Source organism: Eschrichtius robustus, chromosome 20, assembly GCF_028021215.1.
Source record: "Eschrichtius robustus isolate mEscRob2 chromosome 20, mEscRob2.pri, whole genome shotgun sequence".
NCBI lineage: Eukaryota > Metazoa > Chordata > Mammalia > Artiodactyla > Eschrichtiidae > Eschrichtius > Eschrichtius robustus.
This window is the reverse complement of record NC_090843.1, coordinates 15524217-15542558: the sequence shown is the minus strand read 5'-3', so window position 1 is coordinate 15542558 and position 18342 is coordinate 15524217. Positions and strand designations below refer to the sequence as shown.

The following is an 18342-nucleotide window of genomic DNA, read 5'->3' as shown; positions in this document are numbered from 1 at the left end:
ATATTGACTTCCTCCTATGTGTCTGGCATTGAGTTAGACAGTAGTGTTGATTATCGAATGACAATTCAAAAGAAAATAAGATGATAGAGGGGGAAATGAGATTTTTCAGACTCTTCCATCTACTTTGAATGAAACTTTTACAATGTTTATAATTTTCATTAAAATAATAGTATTTCTTTATTCTGTAGTTCCACAGAGCATAACTTATGCTTCTTTACAACCTGCACAAAGCATAAGTTATGCCTCTTATATTTTTTATTGTTTTTTTTAGGCATCTTCAAATGGCTGAGTCAAAGTCTACTTTGATTCTTGGGTCATTAGGTAAAAATCAGTAAAGTAGCTTAATAACATTTTACTAAAATACTTATTCCTTCTGTTATCTGAAAACAGGGTAAGTTTTATGTGATTGGGCTTGAATAAAAATTTCAATGCTTAGAAATCCCTGCTTTTTCTTACAGTTTAAGGTATTATTGATTACTGAAAATACAAATAATCAAATCTGATGGCTGTGTAGTGATGTGCTTCATTTTACTACACATATTGGAAGAAATAGTAAGAAAAATTCAGTTTCCATATAGAAGTTAGCTGAATTGCCTGAGGTTTTAGAGATAGCACTTTCCTATCCCATTAGCCTATCCCAGTTTGAACTTTAACTTAAATAGACAACCTTTAGATGACCTAAAAGATAAATACATATACTAACAAAGTCAACAACATGCCTGATGTCACAGAGATAGTACAGGGAAGCAGTAATAGGAAGTACACTTGATTAATTACAGGTATGAACTATTCAGTTTTAATTTTACAGTGCTCGAAGTATAATCATCCTCTCAAATAATTTTATTTACCGAAGAGGTTGTCAGAGGCCTAAGAATTTGAAGTTTGAGAATGCATTTTTAAATATCTGAATGAAAGAAATCTGTCTCCTGAAAGAGGATGCCATGAAAATTTTTCTGTGGCCAATTTTCTGCCAAGTGAATTAGATGATAAGAATTTTCTGGTTTAACCTGGAATGAAATTACTTTGAAATTTAAATTAAAAATATTATTTAGTAGATTATTCATCAGTTATCTTTCCTTTCCTAATTATATTTCGTTATAAATAAGTAAAAAGAACTTTGTATGGGAAAAGATTAACTGACCATAAGGAAATGTCCTTCAGAGAATGGTTCTTAACAAAATACATTAATTTAATATGGCCATTAGGGCTACACTTCCTAATTTATGCATTTCCATTCATTTAAACTTCCAACTACCTTATCCTTCTTGTATTCATATTACAACCAAACTGAATAAGTAGGGCCAGAATAGTTATTTTCTTCTGTTTTCTTTCTGACTTTCTAATATTTAGTCCCCTGTCTCTGCTATGGTCAGGGTAGTTTGCTCATTATTCTTCTGTGCTTTTCACTTAATCATTAAACAAATATTTGTTTAGGACCTACTATATGCCAGGCACTGCTATAGATACAGTAAATAGAGTAGAGGAAAAGACAGTTGAGGCTCCTGCCTTCAAGGTATTTATATTCCAGTTGGGAGGGAGACTGATAATAAACATATAACCAATAAATAAATAATTTTAGATAGTAACGAGTACTGTGAAGGTGAGAAAGACTGTGGTAGAGGTAGGTTCTTTCTATGAAGTGATCAAGGAGAGTCAGAGAAGGAGATATTTGAACTGAGGTCTGAATAACAAAAAGAAGCCAGCCATGGGAAGATCTGGGATCAGAGCCTTCCAGGCAGAGGGAACAGGGGGAACAAAAGTCCTAAAGCAGAAAGCAACGTTGGCATGTTCAAGGATTAGAAAGAAGGCAGGTGTGTTGTCAGCAAAATAAGTCAGAGGGGAGGGGAGTATGAAATAATTGAAGAGGTAGGCAGAAGCCAGAGTTTTTAGAATCATGGTAAGGAACGTACTCTGTGGGATTTTAAGCAGAGCTGGAATGGGATGTAATATGATCTGATTTAGCTTTTAATCAGATCTTGGTGGCAAATGTGCTAAGAGTAGATAGAGTACGGGGGTCTGGAGTATCCCATTAACCTTGGGTGTGTTTTCCTGATCTTTAATAGATCTTTAACTTCTAACAAGTTAGTAGAGGTTGAAAAGACAGTTAATCTTTTTTTTTGTTTTATCTTGTAAAACATAATGGAGCAACCTTTTCCTATTATTATATAACCTTTGTACTCTCAACGTATTTGTCTTATACACACAGGTGTATGTGAAGATCCATTTCCAAATACTTTGACTTCTCTTTAGTCTCGAGGGAGTGAGAATGGGGAAAGGTTTGCTCAAGAATAAAGACATGTAATGTGAAGCTTGAAAACTAATTATATATATATTAACTATGTATATTTAGAATATATATAGCTGTATCCTGTACAAAAACAAGTTACTGTAAAAGTGATCAAGGGAGAAACAGGCTCTGTGGTCATACTGCTTGAGTTTGTATCCCAGCTCTGAGAAAGTCACTTTACTACTGCCTGCTTCTGTTTCTTCATCTGCAAAATGGGGTTAACAATACCTCCTACCTCATGGATAGTCAGGTCTATAACCCATTGATGGTTATCACATTGCTTAATACTTGATTAAAAATGTGTTTGGCAAATAATAAATGCTCAGAATGTGTTCGCTGTTATTGTTAACAAAATTGTTAAATTTGGTGAGAAGTTTTTAAAAATTTCTTTTAGCATTAGACACCAATTTGGAACTTTAAAACTTTACACGTTTTAAAAATTATACTTTTTAATGAGTAATAGTAATAACGATAATAATTCTCATTTGAGTGCCTGTTGTGTTGACATACACATGTAAACTCACGTATTCTTCACATGTATCTCAATTTTACACACGAATAAATTAAATCTTAGAGAGGTAAAATGTCTTGCTCAAAATGATACAACTAGGAAACGGTCAGAGCCAAGATTAATACCTAGGCCTTTAAACCCTAAATGTGTCTCATTTTACCAATGAAAAAATTGCGGTTTAGAGAACTTAACCAACTCACCCAAGGCATCTGGTATATCGCTTAAGACTTTTTTGTTAAAAAAAGTAACATAGCCAAATGGTTTAAGCCAAATGGTTTAAGTTTCTAGGGAAACTAGAAGACCTAGAGGTTAGTCAAGCCTCAAGGTTCACTTGCTCAGTGGATGTTGCTCTGCACTGGGTGGAAGAGAGTGTGCAGAGACACACCATTGGCCCCAGTAACCGTGGTCATGGGATTGCCCCCATTCTCTGGATTCTTACTCAGTGACCTTTTCCAGATGCTTTTGTTCATAATATCATAAAGCCCCTCAGCATACTTCTTAAAATATAGGTAATTGGGAGTGCCAGTAGTTCACTCATTCAACACTTAATGAATTTACACTGTCTGCCTACTATGTACACTGTAGGTTTAGTAAAAGTTAAATTTTGAGTATTCATACTGTTAGTAGGGCTGTAAATTGGTACACCCTTTTTTTATTAACATTTTTAAAAATTTATTTATTTATTTGTTTATTTATGTCTGCGTTGGGTTGCTGTGCGTGGGCTTTCTCCAGTTGTGCCGAGCGGGGGCTACGCTTCGTTGCAGTGCGCGGGCTTCTCATTGCGGTGGCTTCTCTTGTTGTGGAGCACGGGCTCTAGGCACGTGGGCTTCAGTAGTTGTGGCGTGCGGGCTTCAGTAGTTGTGGCTCGCGGGCTCTAGAGCACAGGCTCAGTAGTTGTGGCCACGGGCTTAGTTGCTCCACGGCATGTGGGATCTTTCCAGACCAGGGATCGAACCCATGTCCCCTGCATTGGGAGGTGGATTCTTAACCACTGTGCTACCAGGGAAGTTCCAGTACGCCTTTTTGTAGAACAGTTTGAAATATGTATCAAAATTGTAATGCACATAATCTTTGACACAACAATTTTATTGCTAAGATTGTATTTTATAAATAAATTTGAAATGTATATGTGTGTATGTGTATGTATATATAATATTGTTTATGTAGTAAAAAAATGAAAATCTAAATATCAATAATAGTAATCCACTTGTGTTTTAAAATGATATGCAAACATACACACATCACAGGTGCATTCATTTGGTGGTGGAGTGGAGATACGATAGCTCTAACTCAAAAGCAGGAGGAGAATGACTTGAATGTTGTTGTATATCCTTCTATCATGTTTGTATTTTTATGTGTAAAACACAATGTATCTCATGAGGCAATATAATGAAATGGACCCTGACTGCCCTTTTCTAATTGTGTCAACTTGTGTAAAGTTGCTTAGTCTCTATACTTCAGTTTCCTTGTTTCTAAAATAAGAATAATAATAGTATTTACCTCATAGGACTATAAGAGAATTGGATGAGTTGGTTTGTGTAAAAGCTCATAAAACAGCGTCTGGCATAGAATAAGTAGTCCAAGAAATGTTAGCAACGGTCATTATTATAATTTTAAAATAGATTTGGGTGACTTTCTGTCAGCTGTCAAATATGAATTCTGAGCCTAATTAGAAGATGACCTTCAAGTAATTTATTTAATAGCCTTAAGTAAGTCCCTCTCCTGTTCTGAGGAGTAACCTTAAAATACTGATATCAAAAAGGATTAGTATCTGGGAATACTAATTAGTATTATCCTCTGAGAAAAGATTTTTTGGCCTGATTTTTGAAGTATTTGCTACCAGTAGATTGTAATGACCAAGTGGCAATCCAATTTAGATGGTAAATAAGTTACAATAACCAGTCTGATCATGCTGCAGCCTAGTTATTTTAGATGCTAGCTAAGGCCAAAATATTATTTTAAAATACGTTATTAATAAAATGGAATCATTGACTTGTTTCTGAGACATCCTGGAAAAATTGCTTACAGCTATTTTGACGTTAAAAAGAGTCTATACATAGTCTACATAGTCTGATATATTGTAGTGTACTTATGATATGTTCTTCACATAAGAATAATTATCTTACAATTGTTAGAAACACTGGAATTCAAGGTGTACTTTAGTAAATTTTATTAGAAAAAATACAGGGTTGCTATGAAGATTAAATAAGATTTCTTAAACATACAACCTAGCGTGTAATAAACATTGATAAATGTTACTTTTCTTTTTTTAATTTAATTTATTTTTTATACAGCAGGTTCTTATTAGTTATGATAAATGTTAGTTTTCATTTTATATCTTGGATAAAGTGGAAATATAGTCTTGAGAAAATTATTGAAAAGCCAGTTTGGAAATATAAAGAGCCTAGAGATCATGTTAGTCTTCACAGTTTGATTTATCTTAGTGTACTCATGCTACTGTAGGATAAGAGTAAATACAGCTAGGGATTTATAACCAGGGAGGAAGATGGCAAGGGTGGCAGTGGATGGAAAATTACTAAGTGGAGACATCAAGGGTAGGGGAATTCTTGCTGAAGGCAAACCAGGGAATTAGATATCAAGTGTGGGGGGTTCTTGCTGAACTGACTTTGCAGGATTCTTGATACAACTGGTCTAAGCTGGGTGTAAGATAGGCTACAAGGATGTACTGTACAACATGGGGAATAGAGCCAATATTTTGTAATAACTGTAAGTGGAGTGTAACTTTTAAAAATTGGGTAGATAGGTAGGTAGGTAGGTAGGTAGGTAGATAGATAGATAGATAGATAGATAGATAGATAGATAGATAGATAGGGAGCTCAGAGCAGCCTGACTAAATTTTAGTTAAGGAGAGAGTCTTTGTCATTATGTATATTTTGAACACCTAAATGGCAACATACATTATCAAATAAAGAGTTCTTTATTTGATGTTTGCGTGCGCTGAATTTGCAACATAATTAAATCTGCTCTTTTTAGATTTTTATAGGAACTCAAGAGTTTGTATAGAGCAAATAATTTTCTCTTCTACTATTTTTTTTCATATTTAAATGGAAGTCACTCATACAGAGTAAAAGCATTATTTATACCATTGTGGTATTTATAGTGGGATTATTTAAGGCAACTGTAGTGTCACTGTGTATATTCCACTGAAATACAGTAGTTCTGTCTTCCTACCTCTATTCAACCAGTACTGGGTAAAGGTTGAAAAAAAATGCCAAAATGTCCCTTAATGGAGAAAGGGCCAGTATCCTCTGGTGAGGATCAGCAGTGCCCAGGAACCTCTGGAGTCAAATACTCACATTTTAGGGTCTGAGTTGACTTAGCCAAGTATATGCAAGATTGTAAGAAACCATGATAGTATTTTTCAACAGAACTCTTATCAGTACCTACCTATGAGAAGTTGTTCTTTATAAACTTGTACTCAGTTTCCCATTTCTTTGTATCTCTCTAAATGGTCATTACCTCCTACAATGTATTCTTTTTTATTTGAAGACTAATATTTTCTAGAAGAAAATAGTGTCTTCCTAGGAAAACTATAGCATATAGTACAAATGAGGGTAATTCCCAACAAGATGTTTTTATAATTTTCCCGTGAAACTGTTATTTTTAGCCTTCATCTGTGTTTTAAAAAAAAAAAATTCCTGAGAGGTGTTCTTTTCTTTGATGTAGAATTTAACTGGTAAGCAAATGAGCTGATCCCCTACTTTCTTTGTCTATCTTAGTAGTTGTTTGGTTAGGATCTCAGTTGTAGAAAACTGAGTTGCCTTGGCTAGTCTAAACAGAAAGACATTTAGTGAAGTGTTATGATAGCTTTCAGAATCTCCAGGAAGGCCTGACTGCAGCCAGAAACTCCACCATCCTACAATCCTAAAGGAACAACACAACTACCTCTATCACAGTTGCCCTGGAGGAACCAGATGTACCCTCACCTTAGTGTTTATCATATACTAATTGATTTCTTTTTTTCCAGTGTGCATATATATATGGTGTATGTATGTTCAAGTGCTTTTATTAGAAAACAAGAAATACCGAAAGTAAATTTACTATTAATTTAACTCAAGGAGATAGAAAAAGAATAAGTAAACATAAAAGAAGTAATCAAAAAATTAAAAGCAAAAATGAGTAAAACTAAAAAACAAAATAAAAATTATTGATCAGTGAAGCCACAAACAAGTTCACTGAAAAGATTAAGAGAGTAGAACAATCTTTGACAGGTATGATTTTCCACCAAAGAGGAAAAGAGGAGAGAGAAAAGTTAACATATGCGATACATAGAACAAGGAATGAAATAGCTGCTGATAATAATGTTCTTTACTGTAACAGAATATAGTATACAGGCTTATAGCAGAACAACATAAAAACTAGATTAATGGAAGAAAACAAACTGTAAAATTGACTCGAGTAAACTTAAAAATATGACTAGCCCAGTAACCATAGAAATCAAAGAACCCTAAGACTCAGCAGGTCCAGATGATTTTACAGGCAAGTTTTATTAAACTTTTAGGTAATAATAATACTAATAGTAATAATAGATAATGTATGTTGAGCTGTTTCTCTGTTCTAGACGGTATGAAATGCTTTACGTAGTGAGCAGATTTAATTTTCATGGCAATCTTAAGTGGATAGTCAGTGGCTTCTATGTGAAAAAATTTCAGTGATGGCAAGCTTTCTACTTTGTACTTAGCCTATTTTGTTGAATAGTTTTAACCATCAATTTTCTATTTACACATATGCAAATATCCTCTATTGTTCCCACCTGCTAGTTCTAGTTCTGTTTATTTATGACATAAATGAACCTCCTCTTCCACATGGCAGTCCTTTATATCCTGGAAAGCCATTTTCATATCTGCTTTCTCTAGCTTAAGAGACTTCATTAAGACCTGTCCAGCAAAGTGAGAGAGTGGCATGGACATATATACACTACCAAACGTAAAATAGATAGCTAGTGGGAAGCAGCCGCATAGCACAGGGAGATCAGCTCGGTGGTTTGTGACCACCTAGAGGGGTGGGATAGGGAGGGTGGGAGGGAGGGAGACGCAAGAGGCAAGAGATATGGGAACATATGTGTATGTATAACTGATTCACTTTGTTATAAAGCAGAAACTAACACACCATTGTAAAGCAATTATACTCCAATAAAGATGTTAAAAAATAAATAAATAAATAAAATTAAAAGAATGGCTTTGGAAAAAAAAAAAAAAAAGACCTGTCCAGTATCGAGATGGTCCTAGGTCTATGTTATTTCCTTTATCTTCTAGTCTAGTAACTATATCAAAATGAACACGAGATCATTTCGGAATTACTTTTCTTTGTGACCCTTTATTGACTCTTAGTGAACATTTTACCTTTTATGAAGGTTTTTTATAAACTATTTGAAATGCATATTTTCCCACTTTCTAGTCCTGTAGCCCTCCTAATTTCTTACGTGGGTTTACGGAGAATGCTATTATTAGTAGTTTCATGTTCCTGCCTTCATGTTCTTTTAGAACTCAAGTGTAAATTGTGTGGGCCTGGATTTCAAGTATGTTTTTAAACTCATAACTTGGACTTCAGTGACTTAACAATGTTTATTCCACCCTTTTTAGTTTAAATGTAATTAATGGAGAAGATTAAAGCAAAAAAAGGGAGTAATTGTTCTATGTCTCTTGCTTGGAGGCAGGTTGTTGTTAATCACGGCAAACTTTGGAGGCAGTTATACTTGTTATGCAGGGTTCAAGCCCTTACTCTGCCACTAATTAGCTGTATGACCTTGGTCAAGACACTTCAGTCCTCTGAGCATGTTTTCTAATCTGTATTATAATATTATTATTATCATTGTTCAAGGCTACTTAGTAAGGTACAATCTGGTAACAATCACTAAGAGGAGGTCTAAACAGACCCTAAACATTAGGGTGATCAGCAGTATGTAACTGGTGGTGTGAACAGGAAAAGGGTGAAACCTGTTAATCCAAGGGAATCTTGGGACAGACAGCAGGCACAGTTCCAGGGGGGGACAAGTGGTTAATATTAAGGAAAATGTTTAACAATGAGAACCCATCATAAAGCAATGTTTTGTTGTCAGCAGATCTTTATGGAAGAATGATACTGATATATCTATAATGTGGCAGAGTTAAGGCTCAGAACTCTAGGCCCAAAAGAACCAATAGTGCCATACTGGTCAAGAGCCCAGCCTTTCCAGTTGGACAGAGAACCAGGTTAAAATTCCACACTCATTCATTTGTAAGCTGTATGTCTGGACAGATGAATACTTTTTGAGCTTCTCTTTCCTCTATAATATGTATAGTAGGAAAAATAATGCCTTAGGGCTGAGAGGAATACAGAAATGTTTGTATAGAGTTTCTCTATGTTCCTAGCATTACTGTGTCAAACATTTAAGTATGATTTGACAGTTACTACCATGAAGCTCTGTTACATTCGACACTACACCCTGGATGTAATTCTCAATATCTGAAAGAGCCTAAAAGAAAATATACATTTACTTGTCATAAAATTATACAGGCTAGCTTATTTTGTTTTGGATGAAATTATATCACCTTTCTGTGATCAACTTATATTTATTTGAAACTCCATTTAATTGTTTATTATATCTCTGTTTAAATTAATAAATAAAAATTTTGACAGATAAAACCTTTTAAAATTTAAGTCTATATGGGAGGAAATAATAAAAGGAATCCTAACAGGTGAAAAAGTTGGCAAGTACTTGGTTGATAATCTCTGATAACCTTTTGAGCTAGTGTGTGGTGTTTCTAAGAGTTGAATATCACTTTTAAAGATGGCAGTGAAGTTTATAGAAAAAAAATTCTTCATTGTCGATCCTTCCTTTGTGATTTCCCCAGAAAACTCACCATGATTTTCTGGCACAGTTCCTAGAAAGTCTGTTTTTAAAGTTAATTGTCCCGGTTTTCCCTACTTATCTACCCACTTGCTATGGAATATGAGCAGTTCAAAAAGTGTCAGATATTGAATGTAGGTACTAAATAACGTTGGTCATCAGTAATACTCTTCAGTCACAAAGCATCATAAAGGCAAATAAGTAAATATCCATGATTCAAAGGAAATCCTCTTAGTGACTCTCCAAACAGGAAGTAAATTATAGTATGGGATTATATAAAGCTTAGCATAGAATATATATTCACATTATAACAGTGCTTATTATAATGCTAACCCATGTTTTTTTTCTCATTATAGAATATTATGTGCCCTAAATGATGTATTCAGCTTGTAAGAGTAATAAATTCACGGCATGACAGAATACTCCCTCTTTGATGAACATTTGAAACACCAGAGGGCAGAGTGTTCCAAAGGACATTTTCTATTATCCCATTATCATTCATTCTTTCATGTCATTGGCTGCATTTAAAAAAAGTAAGAAATATGGCCATTTGAGAATCACCTATGTATCTGAGTGATCTGTTTTGTTTAGACAACATAATGAACAGTGTTCTGATACATGCTAGAGTTGGTTAGTCCACACTTTCCCTCCTTTTCTAGTTAAAGTCTATATTTCTGGCTTCTGAAAGCGACTATTTTTTTAAGTCATATGTACATCTATATCATTTAGTGAGTTTCATAAATTGAAGATTTATTTAGTGAATTAAGTGAAGTGAGAGAAAGGTAATCAATATGTATGTCTTGTAACTCATATGCCCTTTTATGTTCTACTTATCCATAAAAACATTCTGAAAGAGCCACCTGCCAGCTAATGATCTTTTTCAACTATTGGGATTGTAATGTAGAGATAGCATCACACACATTTGAGGAAATTTTATTCAGGGCTTAGGTAATAAAGTCAACATATCAAGTAAAAACTGTATATAATAAAAATTATCCTCTGACATCCCTTAAGAAGATAATTCACAGCATTCATTAAACAGAAATACTGCTTTTCAATATGTCCAACCCTGCCAGTTTTTTAAACTCTTTTACTGACCACCAGATGAATAGTTGGCTCATGTGTAGAGACCACATTATATGATTTTTAAGAATATATTTCTTTCTCTTCTCGGTTAGTCATCACTCTTCTCTTGGAAGTTGAAGTCCTGATCTGGAACAGTAGCCATTCCTGGGAAAGGAAGAAACCAAAATTAGAAATTTGGCCAAAGCTTGAATTGCTATAATAAGTAGGATGGATACTTTCTTACTTCTGTGCCAATAGAGATTTCATATATTCACCTCTTCATAAGTATTACCCTACCTTTAAGCACTATAGAGTTTAACACTGATGATTACTCCTTAGAGAAAGCTTATAAAGGGAGAAGATTGGGAAAAGAATAAAAAGAATATAAAACTCTGTGTAAGGTTTAGAATGACTTACCTAAATTAATCATAAGGGAGTTAAAAATTAGTAGTCAGGGGAATAGCTTAGTCTCTTAAATCTCTTTCTACCCTTACCTTAAGTTAAATCCAATTTTTAAAAAAACAAAAACCAAACCAAACCTATGTGCTTTGTCTTTTAAAGTATCTTAACCACGTCCTCATCTCAGTCAGCTCCTACAGAGCATAAGCAACATTAAAATGAAAGCCAGTGGAAAAATGATTTGTTGTCCAAGTTTGCATTTTTTCCAGAATTATTCTGGAATCCATCTAATGCATGGATCAGCTCAACTTGATTTGGGGGAGAAGGGAATTTGCCCTCTTTTTCCTGAAGTATTGAGTTTTTGGTATTCTAGAAGACACAAAGAGAATTTCCCTGAAAAATAACCATTGGGGCAAGAAAATATTTGATTAAAAAAAAAAAACTAGATAGATTAGACTATCAGGGAAACAGAACAGAGGTGTGCTGTCCATAGAATTTTCAAATCTAATGTAAATGCTCATTTTTAGGTTTGCCTTACAGTTTTCTAGTTAGGTGAGAGAAAAAGTAATTGAAGATCATTTGAAACAAGTTTCTTTGCATGATCTTTAGTATTACCGTTCTATAGAAATTGCTTATACTTCTGTATCTCCAAGTTATCATTTTCTAAAGATGTTTATAAGTCATGTTGGGGCAGTAAAATTACTTTTACATGATTATCTTAAATACTCCTTTAACACTAGTCCACAGAATCTCTGTTTACTATAATTCTAAAATGGTGCAATATGTTGACACCAAATATTCAGTCAAACATAAAACTAGGGGCTTCCCTGGTGGCGCAGTGGTTGAGAATCTGCCTGCCAATGCAGGGGACACGGGTTCGAGCCCTGGTCTGGGAAGATCCCACATGCCGCGGAGCAACTGGGCCCGTGAGCCACAACTACTGAGCCTGAGCGTCTGGAGCCTCTGCTCCGCAACAAGAGAGGCCGCGATAGTGAGAGGCCCGCGCACCGCGATGAAGAGTGGCCCCCACTCGCCGCAACTGGAGAAAGCCCTCACACAGAAACGAAGACCCAACACAGCCAAAAATAAACATAATAAATAAATAATAAATAAAAATTTAAAAATAAATAAATAAATAAAACTAGCCTGAAAAAATATTTACTCTTTTAGGCTATTTTCCATGTCTATTGAGTTCTATTGAAATCCCTTTTTCCTTTTCATCTTTGCTATTTTGCTTAATTAGGTATTTTTAAATAAGATGACATAGATTTTTAGAATTTCAAGCCTTTGCGTTACATTATTTTATTTTATTTCCACAGTAGCTTTAGGAAGAAAGTAGAAAATATGTTATTACCCATACTTTACTTATGAAGAATTTGAGGGTTGGAGTTAAGTGACTTACCCAGGGTATGTCTAGTAAGCAACTGAGCCATTATCAGACCTACAATCAAAAGTCTAGCCAAGTGCATGTCCTTCCTACTACATTGCAGTCCTTTGTATTCACATTTTACTGAGGTTATCATCATTTAGGGAGAGTAATGCAACATAAATCTATGACTAACAAATATATAATTATACCAGAATTATTATTACAGTGGTAATGCTGCCCACATAAGAGAACAATATAATTAAAAAATTACCTAATTGTTTTGCTTTCCTTTGTTTGTGAACATTTCATTAAATATGTGGTGATGGGAAAGAAACCCACACTGATTAATATAGAACAATTCCATATAGAATTGCCCTATCTAAATAGATGAATAGTACCAGTGAACCATGCTTCAGAAGCCTAGTGAAAGATTTTTTTCTCAAGTCAGTTCAGAACCATGTCTACAATACTGCAGAGGGAGTGCCGTTACCACTGCTAAATCCATGCATTGACACTTTCCCTAGCTCCCCCTTCTCCCATGGTTCTTTTTTGAAACTATTCTGCTGTCCAGTGAAAGAGAAGGGACTCTTCTGGATTCCAGGGAGGTGAGGAGAAGCTATGACAGGAGAAAAGTTCTCCAGGCCCTGAAGGGAAAGTTCATCAGGAGCATGGAGTGGGCTAGTAGCCCTTTCTCACCAGCGACTGACACAAAGAATTTCCTTGATCACACGTGAAGGCTGTGAGCATTTTCAGGGCAGTTAGTGTCTTTTGTACCTTTCTGCATCTGTAAGGAATATAGGAGGTAGTATACCTCTCTTTGAAATTGAAACCATTGCTATTATATTAGTCAATTGATGGTTCTGCAGTTTTGGTCTGTCTGATTATCCATCTGAATGAAAGGCATTTAATCAAGTTTTTAACATCTCTATTTAAAAATAAATTTTCTGCTGTCTCACATTTTAGACAGTTCCTTATTTCTCACTGTCTAATTTTACCATTTAACCCAATAAACTGTGACGATATTACAGGCACATATTAGCTTGCTAAAGTATTATTAATCTTTTCAGAAACCTCAATATGCAGTTTTTTGTTAGTGTCTTATTTAGTTACTTTTTTTTTTTTTTTTTGCAATATACACATAGTTCTGATTTAGGAATTCAGAAGAGTAAAATCTGAGGAGAAATCAGTAAGAAAGGAGTTTATAGCTTTAAGGCATAAGGAGCTTACAGCTTTTTAATATAAATTGTTCCCAGAATCCATGTCACAGCTCCTTATATGGTGCTGCTTTTTTCCCTTCGGTTGCTATGACAACAGCAGCACTGCACCATTCATCAGCTCTGGACCTGGGCTGCATTGCTAGCCTTCCGTGTTACTCCTGAATGTTAAGAACATCCGTGAATCATTCACTATGTTAACGCTGCGCCGTTAGAAACCCAAGAACCAGTTCTTCCAGCATTTTGCTCTAACAGAAGGGTAAACTAAACTGCGCCACAGAGGAAAATTGTATAAATATTTCTTTTTTCCTAAGGGAATCTTACAATCTATATTTGCTGCAGTATTCTGAAAGGATAAGCTCATCTCAAGCAGGCTAATGAAAAGAACTCGTCTGTGTAATCTTTCTTGAAATCATTAGCTGTTCAAAACAAATACCACATTGCATCTCTGGATACAGAAAGGAGCAGGTGATGTTGTTAGGGGTTCTAAGGTCCTTTGGGAGCTTCACTTGTGCTTTGGGACCATTACCAGCATCTGCTATAAGAAGTATCACCTGTAACACACAGTAAGTTCTGAGCAGTGTGAATTGCTGGCTGGGGAAGATTAAAGTGTGGATCGTTACTGACGTGTCAGCTCTGGTAACAGCACGACCGGTGAATAAAAAGAAGCCTTTCCGGTTTTCAGGAGACAAGACTATATAGTATTGACTAATGAGGAAGAAAAACTAAAGCCTGTGAGTATGAGTAGAGTATTTGTATATTACATGGATTTCTGAGCTATGAGGCCTACTTTGAGCTTTGTAGAAAAGCAAACGCCACCTAAGAGAATTTTACACTTAGTTTTCAGGGAAGCCATTAAGAAATGTCATTAGGTACATTTATTTAATTTTTAATTGTGTTTGTTTACTTGTGTGTGTGTATATATGAATCTTTTAAAGTGTTATACTTTTAAAAATAATATTTCATTGTAAAGAATGCTGTTTAACTCAGTGTTTTAATGAAATGTGAAGGTCAGATTGCTTTTTTTGTTAGATTGTGATTCCAGAATAGATTTCTACTTCCTTTTGCAATATCCTTATAAGTAAAATACATTAAAAAAAAATAACAGTATGGAAAACCAGAATTTTGTAAGTATATTTCCTTAATACATCAAATCTTTCTTTTTTCATTAACTGGAGTGCTTGCAGATGGATGTTCTTGCACAGTTTAAGGACTTTTTTTTAACTTAACATTATTTGCTAGTTATGTTGATTTATATTGTCTGTTTTCCCAGGTGAGAAAGGTGAATTAGAGATTTACCATTCTTACTTGTATTTTTAGACCATTTGGTAATTATCAATTTAAAAGAAATTGAATTTATAGATTACATTTTCTCAAAAGACTCTGTCCATTTTCTGGCTTTTAATTATTCTTTCTTTTTAGTTCTTCAGCTAACCATGGTAACTTAGAAATGTACTAAAAGTAGGAACTTGATTTTTCAAAATTAGAATATTTAGACTGATCTTCAGCCACCTCACAAAAGAAAAAGGCATTTCATCTGGGCTTATTCTTGTAGTTATTTACCTTCTTAAATTGTTCTTCTTAAATACATGTTCAGAGTAGATGGACTTCAGGGACATAATTTAGATTAAATTACTATAAATTTACTTGTAAATTACTAGTGTTTGCCATTACTATATTTTGATTTGTATTCCTTCTTCCGTTTTTGAGATTTTCCCCTATAGAGCTATACATATGACTTTGCGCAATGTTTAAGAAACCTTTAAATAGGGAGAATTAATATATTAAAGGATAATGAAAGTACTAATCACTTATACTTACTGTCATTTCTGTCATTAGTAGTAATATTTTACTTTTACTTGAAAGCCTATAATTAATAGATTAAATAAATCGATTCACGTTTTAACCATTGCCATGCAAGAAAATATGAATTTTAAAATTTATGTATATTTAATAACTGTGTACATTGTAAGTTAACACTCCTTTTTGACTAATCTATCCTCATAAGTATACAAAGGATTTTGTATTCCATTATCTCTGAAACTATAATTCTTATTAATAGTAACAAAGACTGATTTGGATTTTTATTTTGTCTGCATTGGGTCTTCGCTGCTGTGCACGGGCTTTCTCCAGTTGTGGCGAGCAGGGGCTACTCTTCGTTGCGGTGCGCGGACTTCTCATTGCGGTGGCTTCTCTTGTTGTGGAGCACGGGCTCTAGGTGCACGGGCTTCAGTAGTTGCAGCACATGGGTTCAGTAGTTGTGGCTCTCGGGCTCTAGAGCGCAGGCTTAGTGGTTGTGGTGTGCAGGCTTAGTTGCTCCGCGGCATGTGGGATCTTCCCGGACCAGGGCTCGAACCCATATCCCCTACATTGGCAGGTGGATTCTTAACCACTGCACCACCAGGAAGTCCCTGATTTGGATATTTTTAATAAGGATAGTATTTTTAATATCAGATTTATTCATTTTAAAGTAATCTTTCTTGGCACATCCTGTGATTTTTTTTTTTTTTTTAATGTTTGGGTCCTTGCCTAACGTATGTATTCCTAAAAGGTTGTATATAAGTATATTTGTTTGCAAATTGTCTAATTTAAAATCCACTAGTGAAGCTTCCTGTTTTGAGAGATTCTGCCGTTAAGTTGATTTGGTGAATCTGTATATCATATCCTAGGTTTTCTTAAAGAGCCATCCAGTTTATTTCAGTATCTAGGGATTCAAGTTGCAGATTTAACTGGCAGCATTCTGTGAAGAAATTAAACCTCATGCTTCAGACTAAAGTTTAACCTCTCAATTTCAAAATAGTTTGACATCTTCAGGTTTACTTTCTGAAATCCTTTAGTGTCTTTACAATATTTTTCATATAACAGATAACTGGGTAAAATCTTAGTTCAAAGTAGGCATTGCTTTCATTTGGGGGGAAATGTGCTAGTGAAGAAATAATATATAAAATTTATAAATATAAAAGGCTTAGGTTTCTTCCCTAGTTTCCATTAACTAAAACTTAAATTTGTCATCCTAATACCACTTCTGAATATCTGGAAAATTGTTAGTACCACTAATAAGCTTTTACTAGGAAATAGGTGCCTAATTTCTCTCAGGATCTACATTAAGATTGAAAGTCTCATGTTGGTGATAAATTATTTTAAAAGAGTGATTCCTAGTTACTGTTTTCTCATGGGCATCAGTCATAATATATCTATGATAAATGTGTCTTCTTTACACTCCAACATTATATAGTAAGACATTCTAACCACTTTTGTAAGCTCTGCAGCTTGGGACATGTTTACCTCTCTGAAGTTTCTCTTTTATAAAATTAATGAAATAATGCCTTTTGTAGTGTCATTGTAGGCATTAAGAAAGATAATATATATGTGAAATATCTAGTATAGTACTTAGCACAAAGGAAACATTTTCTAAGTAATAATTCTCTACCCTTCCTCTCCATTGTCCAAAAGTTCTTGGACTTTTCCCTGGGAGTACCTTTAGGGCCTAGGAGTTTGAATGCATACCAAAAGGGTGTGCGATGTAGCCTAAAGAGGCATCCAAAAGCAAATCTGGAAATTTCTTGGAAGTCTCATATTTCCCCTTTTAAAATAGTCTACGTTCTATATATATATTTTTTTAAAAGATTTATTTTATTGATTAATTGATTGATTGATTGATTGCTATGTTGGGTCTTCGTTTCTGTGCTAGGGCTTTCTCTAGTTGCGGCAAGTGGGGGCCACTCTTCATCACGGTGTGCGGGCCTCTCACTATCGTGGCCTCTCTTGTTGCGGAGCACAGGCTCCAGACGCGCAAGCTCAGTAGTTGTGGCTCACGGGCTCAGTCGCTCCGCGGCATGTGGGATCTTCCCAGACCAGGGCTCGAACCCGTGTCCCCTGCATTAGCAGGCAGATTCTCAACCACTGCGCCACCAGGGAAGCCCCTATATTTTTTTTAAATCATAAAAATGTTTCCCCAAAAAATCTTTGAGTAAAAGTCAACTTTTCAGGAAAATATGCCACATTTTCTCCTATAAATTTGCACCAACATACTACTGCCTATCCTTATGAATTCCCAAGTTTAAGACATACTACTCAGATCTCTGGGTCTGGGTATCATTTTTTTTTAAGATTTAATTTTTATTTATTTTTGGCTGCGTTGTGTCTTCATTGCTGCGCACGGGCTTTCTCTAGTTGTGGCGAGCGGGGGCTACTCTTCACTGTGGTGCACGGGCTTCTCATTGCAGTGGCTTCTCTTGTTGAGGAGCACGGGCTCTAGGCACACGGGCTTCAGTAGTTGTGGCACACGGGCTCAGTAGTTGTGGCACGCAAGCTCTAGAGCACAGGCTCAGTAGTTTGGCACACGGGCTTAGTTGCTCCACGGCATGTGGGATCTTCCTGGACCAGGGCTCGAAGCCACGTGCCCTTCACTGGCAGGTGGACTCCCAACCACTGCGCCACCAGGGAAGTCCCTGGGTATCATTTTTTAAGAAATAAAGATCCTCTATTAAAAGACACATGTTTCTCTGGAGAAATAGATTGAGAATCAAGAGGCAGGGATGAAAAATGAATCTGGTAAAAGCTGAAAGGCTTATTACTCAGTTCAAAAGAGCGAGCAGTGGTATGGAGCTGGGTCAAGCTGTAGTGGGATGAGAAAGGAATACCTTC

The 18342-nt window shown here is 35.3% G+C and overlaps 1 protein-coding gene across 7 annotated transcripts in view; it reads left to right on the top strand.

The window, feature by feature from the left end:
* TANC2 (tetratricopeptide repeat, ankyrin repeat and coiled-coil containing 2) overlaps nucleotides 1-18342 on the top strand; it is a 364796-nt gene that overhangs the window by 124411 nt on the left and 222043 nt on the right. Inside the window, exon 1 of one of the 7 annotated variants that reach the window (XM_068530957.1) lies at nucleotides 13911-14429. The exons of the other annotated variants lie outside the window; for them this stretch is intronic. The gene's annotated coding sequence lies outside the window, so the exon portion shown is untranslated. Of the gene's footprint in view, nucleotides 1-13910; nucleotides 14430-18342 lie in introns of those variants that run through there. 7 annotated transcript variants of the gene reach the window in all.